Below are 21,033 nucleotides of genomic sequence, written 5' to 3'. Positions count from 1 at the left end.
TAATTTAACTTTTATTATTATTTTTTTCAAGTGAAAATTCTAGCTGCCTTCACTGAAAGAAGAACAAAAAGATTTGTGGAGTTCTTTGATTGCTAGCTTAGGTATGCCTGCATAGTGGTCTTTTATGTACAAGAAATACACTTGGAGGACTGTTAATTTATTGAAGACCAAGCATCACTGTGAAATTTACAGACTCATTTGAAATTAAGGCTATAGATTTCAGTCACACTTTATGTCAAGATTCCAATGCAGAAGGAAAAAGCAGATTTTAGTAAAGCTCCTGTCTGTTGTGCTTAATTGCTCTGGACTTCTACCCTGGCAAATATAGGCCTTGTTTATAATCATAACTTGTTTTTTTTTGTTTGTTTGTTTTGCTTAAATACTTAGGAGGTTACGGAATGACAGATTTTTTTTTAGACTCAATGTAGTAATGTTTCCCTTTCTACAGTTTTCCTATAGAAATGTTTATTTGCCCAAATCACCCACTCGCACTATATATAGTGCGATGATTTGGGCAAATAAAACCCAATTCTACTATTTCTACTTCTCATTTTAAAACCTGGAGTTACTTGATAGTGAGCAGACTACTCTGGTAGCTCCAGTTCTTCCCTTTTCATTGTGGATGCAACTTACCCAAGTTACTTTAGGTGTTTTAAATAGCTGAGATGGAAATGCAAATGACAATAGTTGTCATGAATTAATTGAATAACTAAGGAGTGGAGAGCAAGAGTGCGTTCTTTCTGCTGGTTGCTGATTAGCAGCCAGTTCAGCTACTCTGAGTTTGATTCCTGCTGCAGCAGAGGTTTTCATTCTCAAGACTGACAGCTGCATACTGCATAGAAGGGAGCTGATCCAGCCCTTCTGAAACAGGACATGCCTCATTTGTTCAACACTGATCTCTCTGTGGCAAAGGCACTGCTGGAGAAATGTCAGGGATTTGGAAAGATTGGGTGAGGTGTCTGTGTACAAGATAGAGCGTGCACTGAACTTGGGTGAAAAAATAGGAATTTTTGGTGTCCTTAATGGTCACAAAACAGGTAGCTAGAAATGTGCTGTAAAATGCACCACAGTAGCAACTCTTAATGAGTGGTGCTAATCTGTAAGAAACCGATGACGTATCGTTAATACACTACCTTGTCCGAAACTGATATTTTTTTACTCGTATTATTTTTTAGACCACCTGTTGAATGAACATGTAGTTTATTGCTTGCTGCTAGAGTTCTAGTACTCATTGTTTTGCAAATTCAAGATTTCAGGCGTTAAATACGTGTGAGAATGACATCAGTAACGGTGTAGAGAGACAGTAGTGGACTGCTTGAAGAACCACTAATGTTTTTCTTTCCTTTTTTTTCTTTTTTCTCCTCTTTGTCCTTGCTGCTGAATGCTCAAGGAACATGCTTATGCCATTGTGATGGAGAACAATTTGCTGCCAGAGTGAAGTAAAGTCTGAAGGGACATCTACTAATTAACTGAAGATAATGAGAACAATCTTTCTGTTACACAGATCAAAGTGAACTTGTTACCAGGAAGTTTGGAAGCCAAAGATTTTGTAAGCTACATATGGTTTAGCTTCATTCTTTTGCTATAAACAAAATCAGAATCAAACTCATATCCACTGAGTTTGGAAGATTCTGAGGACCAAAGTAATCACAGAGTCTTAATCTCCTTAATTCTTTGAATTTCTTCTTTAGAAAAAATTTCTTTCTCTAGTATCCAACTCTGTGGTGTTAAGTCCAATAACTGCAATTGAACTAGAACACGTTATTTAGGGAAACATCCAATTTCAATGTAAGGATGTCAGGACTTGATAAATTCAGTCGTTATACTGTTGAATTGTTTAAATTATCCATTAACTGCTGAGAATTGCATTTTAATACTAATCTGAATTTTCTGTATTACAAGCCTGGAGTTGTCTTTTACTATTAGATACATCTCCTTTTTTGCCCAGGTAGCTTGGGCAAGTCCGTCGCAGTTTGTATTAAGTGTGCTATTGCAAACGCAAATTGTAACATCTGGAAGAAGTATCTCTTACCTTTTGTTTCAAAAACTTGATTCATACCAGTGATCTCAGGAACTCCCCAATGAATCAGAATTACAACTTTGCCTCCTCATAGCAGAATGGTGGGTCCTGGTTTTTTAAGTCTTCACAATGTACTCTTACCAGTGGTAGATACTCTTTCATCTAGAATTGAATGCATAAAGCTCTCTTTCTTAGTATCAGGTAAGGAGTGTGTGCTATTCGTACTTCTCAAGATTTTTCTGGACTTCCACTTTCCTTGCTCTACTGCAGTGGTTTTTCAGCTGGCAAGGTCAAACTTTTCTCAGAGAGCACTTGTGAAGGGACAGTTGTTCTCCAGGTTGAATCAACTGCATGTGATATAGCTGGCTCTCTTAGTTCTTCCCTAGAAATTAGCCCCAGTTTCTAACACTATATGTTAAATATAGAAAGACAGTTATGCAGCTTAATATTGTCCAGGATAGCATTTACATATGATTGTGCAGTGATTTCTAGCACTTAAACATGTTACAAATATTGGTTGTGGGGTTGGTTTTTTTTTGTTTGTTTGTTTGTTTGTTTTTTGCGGATCTTAATATCAAAAAGGGACTTTAGTTGGAGTCCCTTTTATCGCAGGTAACATTTCACGTTAGTTTCTCAGTATTAGTTCCAAAGGCTTTCATTTATCTAAAGTGTATTTTCAATAAACACAAAAAACAGGGAATATAATATCTTCTACCTATTTTCTTAGTTTTTGTAAAGACATGGCCTGTACCTTACTGTGCAGATTCTTTCCTATATTTTATAAAGACATTTTGGAACTGTCTGCCCACAACCCAATCATGTAAACAATTTTCATGGAATCTTTTTAATTTCATCACTTCTAGTACCTGGAGTGCTTGCCAGATACTCCTTGGTATTTTTCCATTTCATCTGGATTTTTAGGGAAAATATCACACCATGTGATATTCAGGCTATTATCCTTGGGATGTCTTCAGCTCATTTGGAACACATTTGTAGCACCCACATCCATCCATCGATCCACACACAAAGCCTTCTTTCTTTAGTTTGTGGGAGGAGTGGAAGCACAGCATAAGCATATTAATTTATTTGGGTGACTAATTCCTTCCTGTTTTACTTTAAATAGTGCTTAGAATTTAGTTGCATAGAACCTCCTGGACAACATGTTCCTGTCAACAGGCTTATTCTTAAGCCTGTGACTGTAAAGCATGATGCTAATGTTTCTAAGCTTTGTGAATTGATGTTCAGGATTTCTGACTCTAATGAAATTACTGCCAGAATATGGCATTTTTCTGTTAGCAAACTTTCTCCCAAAGAAATAGAAGTGAAAAAGCTCTATGCATTTAGATTTTGTTGTGAATTTATTTATATGATTTCTGTATCACTTGCAAACTTGACCTTTTAGTATAATAAGCTGCTGATTATCTTCAGAGTGTCAGGGTGATCCCTGGTCTGTATGTGTCTGTATGTGTGCCTCTATTCAGAGTGGAAGGCTTTTGAGTGTGCAGGCCATTGATAAATCCAAAAAATGTTTCAGTTGAGTGTTTTAAGAAGAGGAAATCACAGCTATGGTTGTATTAGAAAAGGAAGTTATTTTGCAGCAGTTTCTACTATAGGGACACTCAAACTAAAATAGAAACAGACTTCTCTCTTCTGTATGCCATTCGGTGTCTGGTATAAATTGCTCACTTCTGAATTGCCATTGTTTTTCCTGTTACGTGAGTCCTACCTCTAGTTCCCTGTACTGTAGTTACACCAGGCCAGTTACTTGTCTTCCAGAACAATGTCTTACATTCTTGTAGTCCAAACTGAAAACAGTGTGTCTTCTTCTCGTGTGATCACATGGAAGTAACTCCTCCTCTTTTCTTACGTTTGTCTTTGTGTTAAATTTTAGAGCTGATTTTTTTCTCAACTGTGAAGTCAAAATATGGAGTGCTTCCATGTGATTTATGTTTCTTTAGCTCTAGAATTAACTTAAGTTTAACATGTATGAAGTTTTTTACAAGTAACTGCTCTGATTTGTTTTTAATGACAAACCTAATGTTGCCTGTTACACTTCATGTTTCAGCTCTGAAAGTATGAGTACTTTGAAATACATACTGTTGAATTGCTAGTAACTGCTGAACAAAAAAATTTCCTTTTTTTTTTTTCTTTGGTAAATAAAACATAGCAAGTGAGGATTTGGAAGGAAAGTATTTTCATCTCAGGTAATGAGATTGGCTTAGTTTCCTTAAAAATGACAACGAGCAGAACTGTTTTTCCTCTTCTTTGTCATCCATCATCCACAAGTACATCTGAGGTTTCTGGTCTTTGGCTTTAACTGCTGTTAAGTTTTCATTATAAATGTGCCACCCACTAGAGCAAAAGGCCCGTCAGCAAATATTTATTAATGTTATCTTCTCCCAGACACATTTGCATAGTAATTTCTTGCTAGATTTCCAAGCTTCTGGTTGTCAAATCTATTCTGTTTCTTGTCAGCTTCACCATAGGGTTTGAAAATGGTAATAAGAGCTGGTGGGGATGTGAAGCATGGAGGCCTAATAAAATGTCTTTAAAAACAGAAGTCAGAATTGATATTGTGAGTAATAATGAAGAATACCTGTCAGTGAATATAAAAAAAAAAAAAAAGGGGAATGTCCATGTGGAGGTACTATTTATCTTGATTTCGAAGATGTATAATTGTTCTTATAGCCTTGTGAAGGGAAAGAGTCACCCCTACTTCCCCTTCCACCACTCCCTCTCCCCCCCAGAAAAAATAAAAAAAATAAAAAAAAATAAAAAAGAAAAACCTACGTGACAACTACAAAATATTCTACGTTACTTTCTGATATGTTTGTTTTTTTTTTTTTTTTTAATATCTTCAGAATTGTCTTGGCAGAGGACCTGCTGCTATCATCTCTATGAAGGAGAAGCATTTCAATTCAGAGCTGCTTGTCTTCTATGCCATAACAATCGAGTGTTCTTTGTATTGCAGGCACATCTTAAAAACCACGATTGTGTTATGCTAGACTTGCGTAAAAATTATGGGAAAAAACATTTGCTATCCAAATTTTAAGATCTACTTTGAAACAATGCGTGAAGGCATTGGATAAAAAATCTAGAAGCAATCACTCTTCTTCACCACAAGAAAATAATTTGAATTATGATGCAATCTCTTCCTGTGATAGGCTGTGATGCCTAGGGAATATTGCTCTCATCTAGGTTTTCAGCATCCTAATTCCAGGTCCTCAGTTATACATGCAGACTTCAGATTTCATACTTACTGTATCTTAAACTTCTGTAATTCTTCAGGAGAAATAGAAACCTACAATTGCATAAGTTTGAAGGTTTTTTTAAATGCGGGTTTGCAAACTAGTTATCACAATCTGTCTGTGTATACTGCCTGCCTGATTCTTCTAATCTGTCAAGTGTTTCTTAAACTGCTTTTTGATCGTGTGATGCTGGGATGGTGTTAAACATCTGGTCCAAATATCTCAGTGTGTAAGGATCTATGAGAGACTCAGAGTTGGAGTGGCTGCTTATAGGTCTGCACAGTCTGTTTGAGACGCCACAGTAATCCAAAGGATCTTGTAGTGTGATGATTTCCTTCAAGTTTGCAGCCTCTTTCTTAGTGCTCAAGGGAGGAATCGCTGAATGGCCAATTTCAGGCTGCTGGGTGATTGAAATTTAATTTGCGAAGGTTATTTTCTGAACCGTTTTCAAAATTTACATTTTTAATATATATTTTCTTGGCTTTAAAGCATGTCAGATTTGTGAACAAAACTTGTATGTTGATTTGTTTTTTTTTTCCAGTGCTACTTGAACAAAGAAAAGGCATGTTGATAGGGTAAGTGAAATAATATCTTTAAATAGGTTGGAGATCTTTAAATGAAACACTTTACAGAAATATCATGATTGTTATTTTTTATTTTCCCATTAGTGATCTATCCCTGCCTTCAACCACTTTCTTGGAAAGATTAAACTTTTTTTTTTCCTTCTCATACCTCACCTGGTTTTAAGCTGAGTAATCCTGCTTATGAAAAACATAAATGACTACTCTTCCTTGTTAGATGGCTGTGTGATCTTCTACAGATTTGTGAAATAGGCTAGAATATATATTTGGTATTGCTCCAGGCAGTAAGCACTTGGAGTATGCTGGGACAGTTCTTCACGAAACACACTTCTTGCAGGAACAGGGCTCACGTTTCCATTGGCTGGAAAAGTAGAAACATCAGCTGGAGTCATTAACATCATTGTCTTTAGGGGTGCCTGTAGCTGATCTGCCTATTTTCCCAGAAGGGGCCACTGAAGCCAGTAAATAAGGCAATAAAATATTTCATAGGTAGTAAATCTTACACACCAGGAGAAAGTAAGATCCAAATGATTCTGAGAAGGACACAGGTCTTTCAAACGTTAGGAGATTGAGTTGTGTGGAAAGGGTATGGATAAAGAAAATCTGTGCTGTTTTTATAGGAGATGGTAAAGATTGTATCTCAGCAAACTTTCTTAAATGCTTTTAAACCCTTCAGTAATGAGTAAAACAGAAAACGGAAGCAAGTCCTAAGCAGTGTCTTTATGTGTTTTCACTTTCAGTACGTGAACGTGACTAAAGGAAATACCTGAGTGCAAGAACATATCCCAAGGAGATATTGGAAATAAGCAGAGTTTACAGTATTACAGAGCTTAAAAATAAGAAATCAAGTTCTGCAAGCAGTTCTGTGGGCATATGGAATTGATTCAAGGCATATTTCTTCATAAATGGGCTTTCAAGGGCAAAGACATGACCTAATATATTATTGAAGACATTGTTCAAAGCATGATTTGATTTTCAGAATGATTTGATTTTTAGTGTTTTATCCAGTAGGTTAAAATAGCAGTGTTTCAATTTATATTTTTATAAGGATAGATATGCTTATGTGCAATATACACGCATGTGAAATCCAAAAATAGTTTAAGATAGTTCCTGAGCACAGAACTGAGGCAGGCGGAGAAGTACTGTGCTGGTAATCTAAGCAGTGATAGATGATTACATTGAATTGCAATTAGTTCAGAGCTGCAAATATTCATAATCAGGGCATAATCTGTTTGTTTCTCTTCTCAGTGTATTTTCTTTTATGCTTCAGCATAGCATATACAGGGGAATTCAGAACTGCAGTGTCTTGCAAGAGCAGAAAATATGTACCAGTTCAAATCCCTGAGGTATATGTCTGCCTTACATGTCTTTCATAAAATAATTGCAAAGTTTGATTACTGCAGTTCAAAAATATGGCAAGTTTTTTTTCAGGAGGAACATGTGGAAGTATGTATTTATATCTTATCCCTAGTGTTCAAGGTCAGGTTGCATGGAGTCCTGGGCAGCATGAGCTACTGGGTGTAAACCCTGTCCACAATAGGGAAGCTGGTGACTGTTAAGGTTCCTTCCAGCCCAAACCATCTTTGATTCTGTTTTGAAAGTCAATAATTTGTGTCTTTGACTCTAATTTTATTGCATTTCTATGGTATCCTCAGAATATTTTTTCTTCCTTGTGTGTGTTGCAACCATTAATAAGATTAAAATTTTATGTCTGCCAACATAGAATTGTTTGCTAGTTACCTGTGAGTTGTTGATATGGAAGCTAAAGAAATGTGTAAAAAATTTTGTTCTGTTCATTTTAGTACGCACTCCTGAGCACTTATTATAATGAATGGGCATCGAGTATGACGTCTCAAAATTACTTTGAGAAGTAGTGAGCACTTGTGTGTAATTCTTACTTAAACAGGAGGAAACTGAAGTAAATATATAATGATATGTGATGTATTTTGGGATGTGTGTGGGGAGGAGGATTTAGGTACAACAAATCTGAGCACCCTTATCTTGTGCTTGCAACACAAGAGGTTAAGTTGTTGGGTGGGTTGTTTTTTTTTTTTTTTTTTAATTATTTTGTTGTTGTTTTTAACTCTATGAATCTGTGGCCCTTGTCAACCACTACGTTTGCTCTAATTTTTGCCAGCTGAGAATAATGATGTGACTGTGGCTGTTGACAGCTTGAACATACTGTTAGGAAGATTTCTTCCAGAGTGTATTCCCTGTGAATGAAGGTGTCTTTTACTGAGGGAGCAGATATTTGCTGACAGTTCTTGGGTTCTATTTATGCTCTGAAGGACTAAGCTGGTCTTTACTTGCAATTGGAAAGGCAGCGACTGCCTTCATTGTTTAATATATTAAAGATTTGTCTGCTTCTCCAAGTGTATTTCTCCAAGAGATTGCAGAGCAGAGAGCTAAGGAGACACAACATACATCCTTGAAATGACCTGGGTCTGCCTGATCACCCTCCTTTTCTCGTGCTGACAATTAACCCTGTATCTCTTTCCAGTGCAGTGAGTTGAACTTCCTATCTAGATTACTTGTTTTAAATTGGAATTTTAACGTGGCATATTTCACAAAAGGAAGCTGATTTTTTTGTTCTTCTTTTCCATGTGTTGAAAACACAATCTTGGTAAGCTAATTTGGCATTAGGTAGGTGTTACTGTCTACTCCTCTCATGCTTTTTCTGTCATATTAAGTTTAGCCTGACAATGGCTGTGGAAGGGAATGCAAAATTAGCATTGGCACTGTGGTGGCACTGTCCCTAGTGTTGGGGGACACTGTAGGGAATCCTGCTATTCTGAGTTTTTTAAAGATGTTGGGTTGGTCTTGTTTACATAGCTTGTTTCTATCTTTAACATTGCCTTCAGATATTCTCTGTTGTTCTATTATCTTCTCAACTTAGCAACTGATCAAAGTAGAATTACCACTTGCTAAATTAGATCTGTGAAGAAATGTTCCATTGTAGCTTCATGAAACTCAAGCTGAATCACAGTGTCATATGAAAGTATTGTGCACAGTTTAGCTGTTGCACAAGAATAAACTCTAGGTTATGCCAACTGCTAATATTAATTAGTTTTTAAATTCCATCTCTGAGGCGGAGTTACAAATCATGTGCCATAGAAATCCGTAGAATTTTGCCTTTGAACCTTTGAGACCTGAGAGTTTTTTAAGTTTTCTGTTTGCCAAGCTGCTTTGTGCTGAGTGCTCTTCAGGGAATGTTTTTTTGGCTCACTTGTTTTCTGCTCCAGAAATGTGTTCCTGATTTCCTTCTTTGAGATGGTCATGTACAAAGAATTGAGGAGCTTGAAGTTTTTGCTTTTGGCCAGACTGGACTGTCTTTTACACACATGCAGAAAGCATTAAGCTATCATGGTATATGAATATTATATTTGCAAAATTATGCTTTGTGAATGAATTAGGTCTTGACCTTAAAATCAGTAGCTGCTTTTATTTGTGATAGACCATAGGAATGAGTAATGATAATTCTAAAAGAAAAACTTGATGCTACAGGGCAAGTTGGTCTACAATCTGTGTTTTAAAAAAAAAAAAAAAAAGGATGCAACCCAACTCCCCCCCACCCCCAAAAAAAAATTAAAAAATCCCTGTTTTTCTTGTGAAATAATGAGTCTCAATTCATCTGCTAACATGGAGTGCACTTTTTTCATTCAATTACAGCTTTATGTTATTGTTGGGGGAAGGGAGGGAACTAGTATTAATTGAAAACTTCTTGAGTGTTCATATCGGCAGTGTGAATATTAAAATTAGTGCAGCCAGGAATACTCAAGTTCATCCTGTGCATATCAGATTAACGGTTAAGCTAAGCGGCATACATCTTTCAGCAAGGATTAGCATGGCAAGGTTTGCAATGCAGCAGAGAGCACTTTGTACGTATGTTTATGAGTAACTGTCTTGAATCTTTCTAGTTAAAACATGGGTTTCTCTGCAGTTACTCAAAGGCAGTAAAAAAAACACTGCAGCCTCTGATATCCTGGAGCCTTACCACTGGTATTGGCACTATTGGGATTGTAGATTTCAGTAAGATCAAATGCTGAGGCACATTTCATGAGATGAGTCAGGTTCTCCATCTGGTTTTGCCAAATCCTGAATAAGATGTAAAAAATTTCATGTTCAATGTGTCAGAGTTAAAGACTTCTTGGAACAGGTGCCACTTTATTTGAATTCAGATTATATCACCTTTTTTAATTTTTTTTTTTTCTATGTTTGTGACTTTGGTAGATAAACTTGCATTTATAAGTAATGCTACAACGCGATTCTGTTGAAACATGCTGTACTCAACAACTATATAAGAGGTATTGATGTGATAAAGCTCTAGGCAATTGATGGAGAATGGCTTCTAATGTGTTTCTAGGTTCTATTTTCATTTCCCAAAGTTGATTAAATAAATAAAGGCTAAAGTAGATGAATTTCTATGGTAGAGTGGATTTGGGGTTTTTAAGATCTAACAAAACTTACTCTAACTATATCAGCAGTGCTACTCAAATTCAGGCAATATGTTCTATTATTTAGCTTAATTCAAGGTTTCAATTTAGCTGATAAACCTCTCAGTTTTTATCTAGTTTTATTCTTTAGTGCCAGACTCTTAGTTGTACACAATTTTGTCTTGAATAATTTCAATAGAAAAAAAAGAACTTCTGTGCTGAAGTTCTCATTTTATGTTGAAATAACAAATCTCAAATTAGCTCTGAATCAATGTGATAGAAGTATGCAGCATTGCTGCATGCTTTTGTTTATTGTTGCACACATATCAATGTATACTAAAATTACAAAGTGTAAGAAACTGCACACTTCCTAGAATACCTCCTAGTAATCTTTTTTCCATTAATGCCATTCACATTTATCATAATAAGTATACATTTTTTTAGATTTACAGCATTTTGAGTTTTATTTATTTGTATTTAAACAAAGTACATTCAAAACCTTCAAATATTTACAATATTAGGTGTGTGATTATTTTGGAGATTTCATTTTGTTTGAGAACATTTGCAGGTCTTGTGATTACAGTACTGAAATTTAAGTCAGTATCTCGGTAAGATTTATGCATTCAGTGAATGTGTGGCTTATCAGAATTTCTTAAGACCAAAGAATTTCTGAACGTTATCCTTAAAATAAATAAGTAAACAACACTCCCATCCAGGTTAACCAAAGGAGAGTGGGGAGTGTAAGAGGCTCTGTATTTTGCTAATCTACTTAATTATCATCTGTGTTTGAGGTACAAAAATGAGTAGGGTTTTTTCATTCATTTCCTGTAATTATAACTAAGGCTCAAGAATAATAGGTTTGTCATTTTTTTCCCAGCCAGCGCATAACATGTACATGTGTCTGAATCAGAACAAATAGCTGTATTTCTTCTGAAATAAAAAGAAAATGCATATTCGAGATTTATATCACTTCAGTGGTATCCAAATAACTATTTTGTTATTGCAACTCTTGCAGTTGTTGCTATTGAAAACCAATTTAATCCTGGATAATGCAGTATTGGTATTTTTCACGCTATATACTTTCCTATATAAATTAAATGTCAGTCAATTCATATGTGTTATGCTTTGTTTTTATTTGAAATTCCAGAGCTTATTAGTACATGCATAGAATAACTGTGGGCCACCAAGCTTTACTGGGATGTGCACTGAGCACAGTTGCACAACAGTGCAGTCCTCCTTGATGTGTGAAATGGTGCTCTGGACAAAACCAGAGCACTGACAAATTACAAAGCAAACTACAGGTTAAACTGCAACCAGAGTAAATATTTGAATAGAAAACGTGGAGAAGAAGGTGCTGTAGGGACATCATAGCAATATCTGAGAAGAGCCCGGAAGGACAATCCCATTGATTTTATTCTTATCATGATGACCTTGTAGTTTGCATTAATGACTCTTGGCTGAAGAGTTTGTGGGTTAGTTCTGTTTGTCGCCATTCAAAGAGAAGGAAAAGTACTGTAGACTAATATTTAGTTTGTTCTCCAGATCTTTAATATATATTTTGAATTTGCATAGGAGTAGGAACAATGAAAATGTATTTCTGTAACTTGGACAAGACTGAAATATAGTTCATCTGTGTTAAGTTATATATATTTTTTGAATGATCTCAAAGTCATCTGGAACTATAATAAGCCTAATGACTCTTACTGAACAGAAGTTCATGATGAAGCTGCATTTTGAGGAGGAGGAGGGGAGGAGGGAGTGGGCTCAGATTGATCTAAAAGCCAGGCTACTTCTCACCGAGTCATTCATGGTGTGGCTTCTGTGGCAGAATATGTTTATGCAGATCTTCAGATACATTTATCTAGCAAGGAACCTGTTCCACTCTGGGAAAGTAGGGCTGCAGAATCATCTGAGGGACTGATCTTTGTGACAGGTCGTTAATTGATTTTAAAATTGTCACAGTTTCTGTAACTTCAGAGATAAAAATGAGCATGCTGTATATCTTGTAGCTGACAGTAAGATACATTTAAATTTTCAGTTCCCACGTGGCACACCAAACTTCACTTCCATACGTAATGCTAATTCCTTACATAATTTTTAATAGAAAGTTGGTCAGTGGGCATTTTATTGCTGATAAGGTTGTAGCTCTCTCATAAGTGTTAACAATCAAAGCAGCCTGTATAAAATCAAGAAACACCAAATGATAACATGATTTCCCAAACAATTTTATTTAAAATTCATGATAAGGAAAAATAAAATAGACCTCATACTTTCAGCATAATTATGGACTTTGCCTATGACTGTAATATGAAAATTTTCTTAAATTTTACACTTATCAAAAGAATTGATGTTAGATGAGCAGAACTTTCATTTGGCTACTCCTTTATTAAGCAAAAGTAACTCTAATTCTCAAGCATATAACTGAGAAAAGAGCAGGATTTACCCGATTTGAGGATGTTCCCTGAAGGAATGCTCTTTGTGACAAGGGAGAATAAAGCACAAAGTGTTAAAGCCAAAATACTGCGGGGGGGGGGTGAGGGTTGGGGGGGAACAACTAAACAACAACAACAGAAACTACCTAATAGATAATTACAGAAATTTAATAAGGTTTTGATGAGGTTTGTGTTTTGAATATAAATTATGCAAATATGTCTGCTCTTGGGAATTGAGTGCTAGTATCCTCTTCAGTGAGGTGGCTAAGCATGCTTAGGCATGTTCTCTCTTGCACAGGCATGGAATAGAAATAATAATAATAAAGAAAGCAATACAAAACAAAACTCACACAAACAAAAAAACAACCCCAAAGCAACAAAACTAATCAAGCAAAATGAACAAACAAAACCTTTATGAAAGGCGTTAATGGGGGGAAAAAGCCATAATGGCTTCTTCATGAAAGTGCCATCTATTACAAGCAATATTAAGACTCTGTTTTAATAATTATCAGAAAACACTTGATCTCTCACATGCTATTGCAACAGAGATGTTTGAAAGAATCTGATCAACCTTTAACTGGTTTATTTCTTGAAGATGTCTGAGCAGCTGACTGTGTCTAAATTTTAAGCTAATTTCTTCTGTTGATGGGCAAACCTATTATATCCTGAACTAATATTTAGCAGAATTTATTTCTGTTATTTTTTCACTTAAGTGTTAATGACGTTAAACAGAACCGAAGTGGCAGATGTGATTATAGCAAATACCCAACATTATGAACAGGTTTTTTTGTCCCCCTCCAACATTCTGCATCTAAGGATTACAAAGTTGGTGTGCATTTCTGCTGTCCTTAATTAACCCAATGCTTTGCTTATGAACATTTAACATTATTCACTAACAATTATACAGTGTCTCCAATTTGTCTTTCAGTGAACTGTTCAGATGAATAGAAATAATTTGGCATTATCGTACAGGTGTTTGTTTTTTTTCTGTTGCTTCTCTCATGATACTGTGGTTGCTTAAACCTCTCCTAGGTATCTTGGTAAGATACTCCAGGAAGGACATTTTCTTTGAACTACATTTCATTAAGTTCTGCTGGAGTTCTGACTTTTTATTTCTGACTGTTTATTCTGTGCTTGATTTTTTTTTTTTTTTTTTTTTTTTTTTTTTTTTTTTTTTTTTTTTTTTAGGTCATATGGCTATTAAACAAAAAATTGACACAGTAAAAACACCTCGGAGCAATTTTGTTGCTGCAAATTGGCCAAAAAACTTTGCAATGACTTCATTAAATATGATAGCAGTTATTTGGGCGCATCCTGTTCCACATTACATGCTAGTGATGTATGTGTGATGTGTGTTATAGCACCCTGTGTGTCTACGGCTCCCAGCTGCATGGGATCATGACTAGTTTGGAGTACAATAAAGTGACACTGCATTAAGCGAGAGTAAGTCAGAGATGTTTTTCTTGAAGTTGAGCTCATCTCAAGCTAGTGCAATCCATCAGCTTGCTTGTTCTAGTTCCTCCTCTGTTAACAATTTTGTCATCTCCTTATTCTGTTAGTAACAATATATAGTAATTCATCCTCTGATTTGTTCGAAATTTCAGCAACAGAGATTGTTAGAGTACTTATCTGTTTTTCAGACATTTTGGTTGGGAGGAGGAATGGTTTTCTCTACATAGAAAGAGTTAAAACCAGTTATGAAGATTTTGAGGTACAGCTGCCATCTTATTGCAATCTGTCTTATGATACTGCTTTATCTGAATGCATATCGGAGAGGAAATCATTTATGAAAGAAGTTTAATAGTGAAGTAATAAAGTTCATACAAGTATGGTGGGGAAGAGGAAAGAAACTGACAATTTATTATACTGAAAATTGATATCTTTTTTTCCTGAAGAATTACATTTTTGCTGGGTGACATAGAAGTGGGACATACAAGATGAATGAAAGATCTATCCCTTTACTTGTGTTCGGTTTTTTGTTCATTTCTCCTACTGTTTCAGTATCTGAAACTGAAACCTAGAAAGTTGTTTCCTATTTGCTTTTCCAAACCTTGATTTTTTGCATGTTTTATTTCTATAATTTGAATATAAAAGTGGAGTTCCAATATTATGTTTGCAGGGTATTTTCAGAAAATACATGGAACAACAAAGATCTTGAAAAAAAAAAAAACAACAAAAAACTCTTAACTGGATCATTCTTGGACTTTTAAAATTTTATTTTCAAATTTGTAAATCACAGTATTTCACTTGGTGCTCATTTAGTCATAAGAACAGTATTTTTTTTCTCAGGCATCTGTATCAGAAGTAGACTCTTGAAAGGTTTGTTATCGCCTGCAGGGATGTTTACAGAATCAGTTAGCATGGATGGGAATTTTCCCTTCCATTGTGAGATATCTTGATGGTTCCATACTATTGAATTGTATGCCTAGGTGTCCTATCTATTTCCAGCCAAAATTGCTCATCTCCTATGGACTGTGCTATATATAGTGACTGTGACATGGAACTTAAACAAGAAACTCTGTACACGCAGAACTGTGGAAGTCATTGGAGACCTGCCATGGCGGTTTTGAATAAGGGCAAAGAGGAGCTAAGTTCTCTAATAATGGTTTATATTAATTTACTTTTTTAGTACTTTTTTTGGCATCAACAGCAGATGTATTTATATTATAAACTTTATTGTGACATATTGCAAAACTGGTGAAGATTAAGCATGCTTTTGGGTTTTTGTTGTTGTTGTTATTTTTTACATACTGAGATCTCAAGAAGTGGTTGGAATGACCAGAGCTAGTTATACTGCTCTTCAGTCTTTCTGTTTGGAGTCACAGGAAGTATTTTCAGATATGAATGTTCTTTTATTCCTTTCTTTATACATTGGATTTCACTGATATAATCTGTCCTCAAAATAGAGATATGAGGCTGCAAGTTATTTTGATGCCAATCGTCATTTAGCAGTATAATTAGTCAGTTTTCCCCCTGAAAATAAAAGGTTACATGAAGGATTGAGACAAAGCTGCTCTGGCATTTCTTTGCATCTCAAATTTCCACCCAGATCTAAATCTGGCTCTGGTACAGAAGCAACACTTGTCTCGTTAGTCAGTTTTCCTCTTGTCAGGAGCCAGTAATGCTGACTGATACAAATGGGTGTGAACTATCAGGAAGGGGCAGACAGGAGCCTACATGTGTGACTGTTCAAAGTTTAAAAATAAAATAATGAGTTACTGTTTAGCTGATGCCTTATTGTGGAAATATGAATATTTTGCAGTTCTGTTATTATTATTTGATGTTTATTTACATTGACAGGAAATGGTTTCTTGGCTGCAGGTCCAATTTATTCCTGAAAATTACAAAGATATTCTGTAAGGACTATTTTCACATTTCAGGAGGGACCCTTCTGTTTTTTGTGATGTATTTGAGAATCGCTTCCCTGTACTGGTCAACCCCCTGGAGAGTGAATATGCTTTGTGACAAGATTGATATTAGTCTATCATCTTCCCTCTGTTTTTGAAGGAGTTAAAAAATATTTAAAATTCCTGTCCTCCTTTATGAAGTAGTTATTTTCTTTTAAACAAATATACCTACTTTTAATGATGACTTATCAGCTGAAATGCTAATTTACCTGGGTGTCCTTCTTTAGCCTTTCTCTAGAGATCATATTTTTTAAAATAAGAAACCAAAGTCAGTTTTTGTTAATGAATTTCTCTCTAGCACTGAATTTTTGGAAGAATCCTGAGAAGAGGAAATCTTAGTGAGTTATCCCAAGGTCAACCATTTTTGCTCATCTTCCCTTAAGTGTCTGCTTAACTTTTGGGTGCAAGTTAAATTTTCTTTTGAAACTGTTAAGGTGAAAGAAGATATGACATGCTCACCAGAGTAAAAAACAAGGGGAAAATGCAAGAACAGTGAATATTTTATTCTAAAATAAGTGCATGTAGATTGGGAGTGGGAGAGCTCCTTTCTCCTGCTGCCCTTCTCTAAGATTAGGTACTTAGATTGTAGTGCAGTCAGCAGCCTCAGGTAATCCGTTCCCAGACAAAATACTTTTTTTTTTTTTTGCAAGAGGAAGTGAAAATGAGATTTAAAAAAAAATTTAAAAAAATAAAAAATAAAAAATTATTATATTATTATATAATAAAAATTATTCATACCTCTGAAAAGAGGTAGTGTGACCTAGCCTTGCAGGCTGCTCTGTGCAGCCCTATTTCTGAATGCTTGTGCCCAGGGGGAGTATCCTGTGTAAGTACAGAACCACCTGAATAGTGACCTGAACTTGCAGTAAAGCAGAGCAGAGCCCAGAAGAGCAGGGCTGAGCTACAGGAAGTCACTACATGAATCAGATTGTTCGGGGAGAGGAGAAGCTTGTGAGTTTTCATACCCAAATTTGTATGCTGAACTGCTCTTAACTCCTAGGGCAAATTGTAGGGCAAATTTAATGACAAGTGAAAATAAGGCTTAAATGTTCCTCTGCCATGCTTGTAGGTAGGTGCTAGCTCCATCTTCTGCCCAGTATTGCATTTAACAGATAAGTAAAATAGGAAAATATTAGTCAGTTTTGCTCTTCTGATATTTGTATTTAGGTAGCAACAGTACTGAAATAACTGAATGAGATTCAGATGGGGAAAAAAAATGAATATGCATGTCTAGTATTTAAAGAAGAAAAGTGATACTTATGTGCTTTCCATATAACAATTAAAAGCTCAATTATATTTTTATGGGCATAAATCTGTCCTGTCATGCATTGCAATGTATTGGGTATGTGCCAACGAGGTGGCAGACTGCAGTGCTAATCTGGTGAAGTACATACAAATTTCTGTTAAGAAAATCACTGAAAGCGTATGCCATTCTGGTGGGGCAAACTCTGATGGCTAATTAGGTTGCTTAAATTTATAACAGGTGTCTGGAATGACCTTACTTACTGCTGCCAGTACTTTAAGCTGCAGAGCTTAGATTAGCTGAGTGAATACTTCTGGTAAAGGAAGAGGATCTGATGTGAGCAGGTTGTCCCAAAGGGATAAAACTGGTATGTCTCTGACTCACTGGTAGAAATATCATAGCTAAATGCCTGTGGTAAGAGGTAGCTAAGGTATCAATAAGAAGCTTAGAGGTTAACACTGTGAGATTAGTGCTTTATCAAGACTGGAAAGAGAGGTTGTCATCTATATACTGAGAATAACCTTCTAGGCAAAAAACATGTGATTCAGAGATAGTATTTCAGAATGAAGTAATCACTCTAAGATGCCCCCGCAGTTTTGGCTGTTAGCATCATACCTTACACAAAAACCATGTGATGTTTTAGAAGTGTTGGCTTTGAATGCTACGGAGCGTGGAATGGGTTTTTCCATCAAATGTGTAGGGACAGAGGTCTGTCTGTGTGAGCCCAGGGCTGTGGTGCTGTTCCTGGAAGTAGAAGGGAGGCAGGGTTTTTTCTGCTCCCATCCTGGAAATGCAGCCTGGAAATTTTTAGCCAACCTTCTGTACATCCTACACTTATTCATACACAGCTTTAGGAGCATATGCTTGTATTCATAGTAGATATAAATACTTATGGAGTCTTGCAAACTTCCAAACAACGGTGCGCATCTGTGAACGTGCAAACCTTTTGGGATGGATTTTAACAGGTACAAATCTGCTTCTTGTTCCGATGCATTGGTACAGATGCCATCTCTGCAAAGCCCGTTCATAATTTGATGGCTCTGTAGAAAGAGAAGATTGGCTGCTAAGAGAAATTAACTCTGTCTTGTTTCAGTTATGCAGTTTAATTAGCTTTTGCACCTAAAGCTGAAATAAAAAGGAGCTATTATTTGTCACCATGCTCAGGGAGAGACTGGTCTCCTTGTAGAGTAGCATGCGCCTGCCTGTTTCAGAAGGAATTCTATACAACAGACCCTGTCCTAATGTCCAGGCATTTAGCTTCCCTTAGTGCAGAAAGAATCTCCCCTGTAGTGCATAGCTGTGGATCTGCTTATCAGGCACATTTTCCACTTCCAAAATACCCTAGTGTGGATTCTGCTGTCCTGATGACTCTTCCTTGCAGCTTTCCCCCATTCTGTCATCTGCAGAGTGGCTGTGCTGATGCAGTAGTGTGCATTCACTCCAGCTATCCTTGCAGTGGGTGTTATTGCTCTGCAGAAATACTTTGGGGTTCTAGTGTGAGACATAGTGCAAACACAAAAAAAAAAAAAAACCAAAAACAACACAACATTGTGAACAAGTAAAAGGATTCTGTGTGCAAGAAGAATGAACAAAGAGGCCAGTACTGTACCTGCCCAGAGAAAATGTTTAATGCAAAGACCAAGAGAAGGAAAATTGAGAAAGTAGCAAATAAAGAGAAAGGGCTGAAGGGAAGGGGCTTTGGGGAATGTGCCTTTCTAATTTGAAGAGGCTGTGTGAGAGAAGACCAAACCCAATGCGCAGTCACAGAACAGACATTTCCCTTCACATTTAAAGAGGAGAGTTGGAAATTGTATTTCTCAGCTTGTGCCAGTGAAGCAACTCAGCTGCTGGAAGCAGGAGGTGTTTCTCTGCATCTGTTTTACAGTTACAGCTTAACACAAGTGCTCAGTGAGTTGTGCTGTGTCACAGTTAAACCATGCCAGAAAGCCCAAATTATGATGAGACCGTTCAGCCTTCTCACACTGTATTTTGTCGGAGGTGTTTTCATCCGCGGGAGTTTCCTGTTGTGCCCTGCCATTAAATGAAGATGTCCATTTGGAGAAAAAAGGAAGTTGAGCAGAAGCTGACATTGATGTCTCGTAAGTTTGCCAATAAGTTCCATAATGAGTGTGCCTGTGAATCAGGTATGGTAGTTCTTGCACAGTTCCATTTCTTTTCTTCTTGCGTCAGGATGTTGTTGTTCTCATGCCACAGCACTCAACATCAGAAGGTGACCATGGGCCGTGGCTAGCACAAATTTAAGCGAGGCTCTGTGTTATTGTTTACTCTGACTATCACATTTTAAAAAAATAATAAATTTTTCTGGCCAAAAATATGAACTTTAATCAATATGATTTTTAAAAAATTTATATGAATCAAATCTGTGCATCAGCTGGAAGTAGTCATTTAAGTAGGATTAATAGGGTTTAAACTATCAGTCCTTATTATAATATACCCAGATGTGTTATTCATTCTTTTGGTTTGATTCTCTCACTGCCTTTATACTTCCTGACTATGTTGAACTTTTTAGCATATTAGTCCTTGCAAACAGTATGCATGTTTCTCTTTTTTTTTTTTTTAAATTCCGAAGCCTCTTACAGTCATTCACAGGATTTGAATGTATTTTCAATGTAAATGCTCAAAGCAACTGTTCTAAACTTCTTTTTTTGTGTCAGTATAAATGTCCTCATTTTTTATCATCAATCTGACATTTTTGAGTACAACCTTCTCTGACACCTTTGGTGATTGGTTTACTGAAGTTTGTTTTCCCTTAACAATAGAGAGAAGCATGCTGATTAACTCTTATTTATTTTATTTATGTATTTGTTTTTAACAGCATGTTCCTCTTCCAGAACCTCTACAGTATTTTCTGTTTTCTGGTGTCAAAAAGGCAATGTCTTTCAAAGTACTTACAGAGTTTCTTTCCAATGCATTCACAATAGCAGTCAAATACCTCCAGTAGCAAGATAAGGTTTCTTAGTGGTATCATCACATACCACTGTGAGCTTCCCCCTGTAGCATTGTTGAAAGTTCTTTTAGTAGCCCAAATCCATGTCCACTGCTCTCTTTTCTTCTCTGAAAGCATTCATGCTTTTTTTTTTTTTTTTTTTCTTTTCCAAGTGCCATTTCCCAGCCTGAATTGCACCACAATCAAGAGGGCACTTGTTCCTCTGTGACAAAGCGCTTTGTCAATGGCATAGCACTGTTACACCTTTTGTTCCATTTGTTGTTCTGATTTGTTGTCTTTTTTTTTTCCTTTAATGTTGTCATCACTTTATAAAAACGCTGTGTTTCAGGAGCAATGTCACTGACATTTATCTGTTGTGATGGGATAACTATTTTCCAGCCCTAATAAAGATGTCTGAATAGGTCTTTTTTTATTTATTTTTTTTTTTTAAAGCAACGGAAAAGAATGTGCCTAGTAGAGATGATTTGCTATTGTATAGCAGAAAATATCACAGGCATTTTTGGACAAAATCACAGATGCTTTAATTCAATGCATAAGAATCGAGATGTACTTGTCTTCTATATCCTTTTTGGTTCTGCTTACATTGTAATCTCTTAGGTCAGGATTTTTTTCTTAGCTTGTGCATGCAGCACTCAGTACTGCAGAGCTTAATGTCACTTAGCACCTCAGCATTAATGTAATACATAACAATCATCAAGGGA

At 36.1% G+C, this 21,033-nt stretch overlaps 1 protein-coding gene across 4 annotated transcripts in view; it reads left to right on the top strand.

Annotated features, from left to right (window-relative positions):
* The window catches only part of ZNF385B (zinc finger protein 385B), a 153,008-nt gene that overhangs the window by 44,122 nt on the left and 87,853 nt on the right, over nt 1–21,033 (top strand). The window contains exon 2 of one of the 4 annotated variants that reach the window (XM_042875007.1): nt 5,810–5,843. The exons of the other annotated variants lie outside the window; for them this stretch is intronic. The gene's annotated coding sequence lies outside the window, so the exon portion shown is untranslated. The remainder of the gene's footprint in view (nt 1–5,809; nt 5,844–21,033) is intronic. 4 annotated transcript variants of the gene reach the window in all.

This window comes from Lagopus leucura, unplaced genomic scaffold (assembly GCF_019238085.1).
Source record: "Lagopus leucura isolate 7727_CA_CO unplaced genomic scaffold, USGS_WTPT01 Super-Scaffold_100012, whole genome shotgun sequence".
Lineage (NCBI taxonomy): Eukaryota > Metazoa > Chordata > Aves > Galliformes > Phasianidae > Lagopus > Lagopus leucura.
Note: the sequence above shows the minus strand (reverse complement) of the source record. Positions and strands in the feature narration are given on the sequence as shown.